Source organism: Myxine glutinosa, chromosome 9, assembly GCF_964187855.1.
Source record: "Myxine glutinosa chromosome 9, kmMyxGlut1.1, whole genome shotgun sequence".
Classification (NCBI taxonomy): domain Eukaryota; kingdom Metazoa; phylum Chordata; class Myxini; order Myxiniformes; family Myxinidae; genus Myxine; species Myxine glutinosa.
In genome coordinates, this window is record NC_136269.1 from 77,089,652 (window position 1) to 77,094,988 (window position 5,337).

The 5,337-nt window shown below is 49.2% G+C and overlaps 2 non-coding genes across 2 annotated transcripts; both read left to right on the plus strand.

Annotated features, from left to right (window-relative positions):
- The first annotated feature begins 977 nt into the window (after nucleotides 1–977).
- Nucleotides 978–1,050, plus strand: TRNAC-ACA (transfer RNA cysteine (anticodon ACA)). Its single transcript has one exon. It is a non-coding gene; the product is annotated as a tRNA-Cys (tRNA).
- A 3,743-nt stretch (nucleotides 1,051–4,793) lies between these two features.
- On the plus strand, nucleotides 4,794–4,866 carry TRNAC-ACA (transfer RNA cysteine (anticodon ACA)). Its single transcript has one exon. It is a non-coding gene; the product is annotated as a tRNA-Cys (tRNA).
- Nucleotides 4,867–5,337: the final 471 nt, after the last annotated feature.

Genomic DNA, 5,337 nt, shown 5'->3' on the forward strand with positions numbered 1-5,337 from the left:
GAAAAGGCACGGTCATGTGAAGTCCAGCAGGGTTCAGAAAGATGTCGTAGGAGGTCAAGCAGGGTTCAGAAAGAGGTCAGAGGAGGTTCAGCAGGGTTCAGAAAGAGGTCATAGGAGGTCCAGCAGGGTACAGAAAGAGGTCGCAGTAGGTCCAGCAGGGTTCAGAAAGAGGTCATGTGAAGTCCAGCAGGGTTCAGATAGAGGTCATGTGAAGTCCAGCAGGGTTCAGATAGAGGTCATGTGAAGTCCAGCAGGGTTCAGAAAGATGTCGTAGGAGGTCAATCAGGGTTCAGAAAGAGGTCAGAGGAGGTTCAGCAGGGTACAGAAAGAGGTCGCAGTAGGTCCAGCAGGGTTCAGAAAGAGGTCGCAGTAGGTCCAGCAGGGTTCAGAAAGAGGTCATGTGAAGTCCAGCATGGTTCAGATAGAGGTCGTGTGAAGTCCAGCAGGGTTCAGATAGAGGTCATGTGAAGTTCAGCAGGGTTCAGAAAGAGGTCATAGGAGGTCCAGAAGGGTACAGAAAGAGGTCGCAGTAGGTCCAGCAGGGTTCAGATAGAGGTCATGTGAAGTCCAGCAGGGTTCAGATAGAGGTCATGTGAAGTTCAGCAGGGTTCAGAAAGAGGTCATGTGAAGTCCAGCAGGGTTGAGATATATTTCATGTGAAATCCAGCAGGGTTCAGATATATGTCATGTGAAGTCCAGCATGGTTCAGATAGAGGTCGTGTGAAGTCCAGCAGGGTTCAGATAGAGGTCATGTGAAGTTCAGCAGGGTTCAGAAAGAGATCATGTGAAGTCCAGCAGGGTTCAGAAAAGTTGGTGCATTCATTTGTGTTCAGCTGCAATTCCGAGTACTTGTCAGAGGCCTTTGTGCGCGTGGCTCAGGAAAGTGCACGTCTGCGACAACCGGAGACCCCTTACGTTGATCACTCATTATTGCAGCACTAAAACATATCAGTAGGAGTGATAGCTAGTAGTCGCATGGGCCAGTGGCGCAATGGATAACGCGTCTGACTACAAATCAGAAGATTATAGGTTTGACTCCTACCTGGCTCGAAACTGATTTTGACTTCACTTTTAGCAATATTTAATGAAGTCGCGTGGTCTCTTTGCTTCTTGAACATATTTTCCTGAAGTCGAATTCATTGGAGTGGTCGTCCACCCCTTGGTGACGATTCAGTAACCTTGGTCACCTCTTTAAAATACAGTCACGACCCTCGCGTCAAGGATTTGGCAACAGATTACGTCATCTTCCCGTTCCAAACCTGCTTTTTTAGTTCTACTTCCTTGAGGAACAGAGAAACCCAAGGTATCACCGCCATCGGAACGAGGGTCAAGCTGGGCTCAAGTCTTTCACGAACCTGCTGGCCAGGCCCAACGTTCAAATATGGTTGGAGGAGGAATTTGTCATTTGTTCCGGCTGCCTGCGAAAGCTCGCCCATGCTTCCTGAAGTACACTGGGATCTGCAACGTCGACCAACGAAGACTGGCAGACCGTCAGTGAAAAGGCACGGTCATGTGAAGTCCAGCAGGGTTCAGATAGAGGTCATGTGAAGTCCAGCAGGGTTCAGATAGAGGTCATGTGAAGTCCAGCAGGGTTCAGAAAGATGTCGTAGGAGGTCAATCAGGGTTCAGAAAGAGGTCAGAGGAGGTTCAGCAGGGTTCAGAAAGAGGTCATAGGAGGTCCAGCAGGGTACAGAAAGAGGTCATAGGAGGTCCAGCAGGGTACAGAAAGAGGTCGCAGTAGGTCCAGCAGGGTTCAGATATATGGCATGTGAAGTCCAGCATGGTTCAGATAGAGGCCGTGTGAAGTCCAGCAGGGTTCAGATAGAGGTCATGTGAAGTTCAGCAGGGTTCAGAAAGAGGTCATTTGAAGTCCAGCAGGGTTCAGAAAAGTTGGTGCATTCATTTGTGTTCAGCTGCAATTCCGAGTACTTGTCAGAGGCCTTTGTGCGCGTGGCTCAGGAACGTGCACGTCTGCGACAACCGGAGACCCCTTACGTTGATCACTCATTATTGCAGCACTAAAACATATCAGTAGGAGTGATAGCTAGTAGTCACATGGGCCAGTGGCGCAATGGATAACGTGTCTGACTACGAATCAGAAGATTGTAGGTTCGACTCCTACCTGGCTCAAAACTGATTTTGACTTCACTTTTAGCAATATTTAATGAAGTCGCGTGGTCACTTTGCTTCTTCAACATATTTTCCTGAAGTCGAATTCATTGGAGTGGTAGTCCACCCTTTGGTGACGATTGAGTAACCTTGGTCACCTCTTTAAAATACAGTCGCGACCCTCGCGTCAAGGATTTGGCAACAGATTACGTCATCTTCCCGTTCCAAACCTGCTTTTTTAGTTCTACTTCCTTGAGGAACAGAGAAACCCAAGGTATCACCGCCATCGGAACGAGGGTCAAGCTGGGCTCAAGTCTTTCACGAACCTGCTGGCCAGGCCCAACGTTCAAATATGGTTGGAGGAGGAATTTGTCATTTGTTCCGGCTGCCTGCGAAAGCTCGCCCATGCTTCCTGAAGTACACTGGGATCTGCAACGTCGACCAACGAAGACTGGCAGACCGTCAGTGAAAAGGCACGGTCATGTGAAGTCCAGCAGGGTTCAGAAAGATGTCGTAGGAGGTCAAGCAGGGTTCAGAAAGAGGTCAGAGGAGGTTCAGCAGGGTTCAGAAAGAGGTCATAGGAGGTCCAGCAGGGTACAGAAAGAGGTCGCAGTAGGTCCAGCAGGGTTCAGAAAGAGGTCATGTGAAGTCCAGCAGGGTTCAGATAGAGGTCATGTGAAGTCCAGCAGGGTTCAGATAGAGGTCAAGTGAAGTCCAGCAGGGTTCAGAAAGATGTCGTAGGAGGTCAAGCAGGGTTCAGAAAGAGGTCAGAGGAGTTTCAGCAGGGTTCAGAAGGAGGTCATAGGAGGTCCAGCAGTGTACAGAAAGAGGTCGCAGTAGGTCCAGCAGGGTTCAGAAAAAGGTCATGTGAAGTCCAGCAGGGTTCAGATAGTGGTCATGTGAAGTCCAGCAGGGTTCAGATAGAGGTCATGTGAAGTCCAGCAGGGTTCAGAAAGGAGTCATGTGAAGTCCAGCAGGGTTCAGATATATGTCATGTGAAGTCCAGCAGGGTTCAGAAAAGTTGGTGCATTCATTTGTGTTCAGCTGCAATTCCGAGTACTTGTCAGAGGCCTTTGTGCGCGTGGCTCAGGAACGTGCACGTCTGCGACAACCGGAGACCCCTTTCGTTGATCACTCATTATTGCAGCACTAAAACATATCAGTAGGAGTGATAGCTAGTAGTCACATGGGCCAGTGGCGCAATGGATCACGCGTCTGACTACGAATCAGAAGATTGTAGGTTCGACTCCTACCTGGCTCAAAACTGATTTTGACTTCACTTTTAGCAATATTTAATGAAGTCGCGTGGTCGCTTTGCTTCTTCAACATATTTTCCTGAAGTCGAATTCATTGGAGTGGTAGTCCACCCCTTGGTGACGATTGAGTCACCTTGGTCACCTCTTTAAAATACAGTCGCGACCCTCGCGTCAAGGATTTGGCAACAGATTACGTCATTTTCCCGTTCCAAACCTGCTTTTTTAGTTCTACTTCCTTGAGGAACAGAGAAACCCAAGGTATCACCGCCATCGGAACGAGGGTCAAGCTGGGCTCAAGTCTTTCACGAACCTGCTGGCCAGGCCTAACGTTCAAATATGGTTGGAGGAGGAATTTGTCATTTGTTCCGGCTGCCTGCGAAAGCTCGCCCATGCTTCCTGAAGTACACTGGGATCTGCAACGTCGACCAACGAAGACTGGCAGACCGTCAGTGAAAAGGCACGGTCATGTGAAGTCCAGCAGGGTTCAGAAAGATGTCGTAGGAGGTCAAGCAGGGTTCAGAAAGAGGTCAGAGGAGGTTCAGCAGGGTTCAGAAAGAGGTCATAGGAGGTCCAGCAGGGTACAGAAAGAGGTCGCAGTAGGTCCAGCAGGGTTCAGAAAGAGGTCATGTGAAGTCCAGCAGGGTTCAGATAGAGGTCATGTGAAGTCCAGCAGGGTTCAGATAGAGGTCATGTGAAGTCCAGCAGGGTTCAGAAAGATGTCGTAGGAGGTCAATCAGGGTTCAGAAAGAGGTCAGAGGAGGTTCAGCAGGGTACAGAAAGAGGTCGCAGTAGGTCCAGCAGGGTTCAGAAAGAGGTCGCAGTAGGTCCAGCAGGGTTCAGAAAGAGGTCATGTGAAGTCCAGCATGGTTCAGATAGAGGTCGTGTGAAGTCCAGCAGGGTTCAGATAGAGGTCATGTGAAGTTCAGCAGGGTTCAGAAAGAGGTCATAGGAGGTCCAGAAGGGTACAGAAAGAGGTCGCAGTAGGTCCAGCAGGGTTCAGATAGAGGTCATGTGAAGTCCAGCAGGGTTCAGATAGAGGTCATGTGAAGTTCAGCAGGGTTCAGAAAGAGGTCATGTGAAGTCCAGCAGGGTTGAGATATATTTCATGTGAAATCCAGCAGGGTTCAGATATATGTCATGTGAAGTCCAGCATGGTTCAGATAGAGGTCGTGTGAAGTCCAGCAGGGTTCAGATAGAGGTCATGTGAAGTTCAGCAGGGTTCAGAAAGAGATCATGTGAAGTCCAGCAGGGTTCAGAAAAGTTGGTGCATTCATTTGTGTTCAGCTGCAATTCCGAGTACTTGTCAGAGGCCTTTGTGCGCGTGGCTCAGGAAAGTGCACGTCTGCGACAACCGGAGACCCCTTACGTTGATCACTCATTATTGCAGCACTAAAACATATCAGTAGGAGTGATAGCTAGTAGTCGCATGGGCCAGTGGCGCAATGGATAACGCGTCTGACTACAAATCAGAAGATTATAGGTTTGACTCCTACCTGGCTCGAAACTGATTTTGACTTCACTTTTAGCAATATTTAATGAAGTCGCGTGGTCTCTTTGCTTCTTGAACATATTTTCCTGAAGTCGAATTCATTGGAGTGGTCGTCCACCCCTTGGTGACGATTCAGTAACCTTGGTCACCTCTTTAAAATACAGTCACGACCCTCGCGTCAAGGATTTGGCAACAGATTACGTCATCTTCCCGTTCCAAACCTGCTTTTTTAGTTCTACTTCCTTGAGGAACAGAGAAACCCAAGGTATCACCGCCATCGGAACGAGGGTCAAGCTGGGCTCAAGTCTTTCACGAACCTGCTGGCCAGGCCCAACGTTCAAATATGGTTGGAGGAGGAATTTGTCATTTGTTCCGGCTGCCTGCGAAAGCTCGCCCATGCTTCCTGAAGTACACTGGGATCTGCAACGTCGACCAACGAAGACTGGCAGACCGTCAGTGAAAAGGCACGGTCATGTGAAGTCC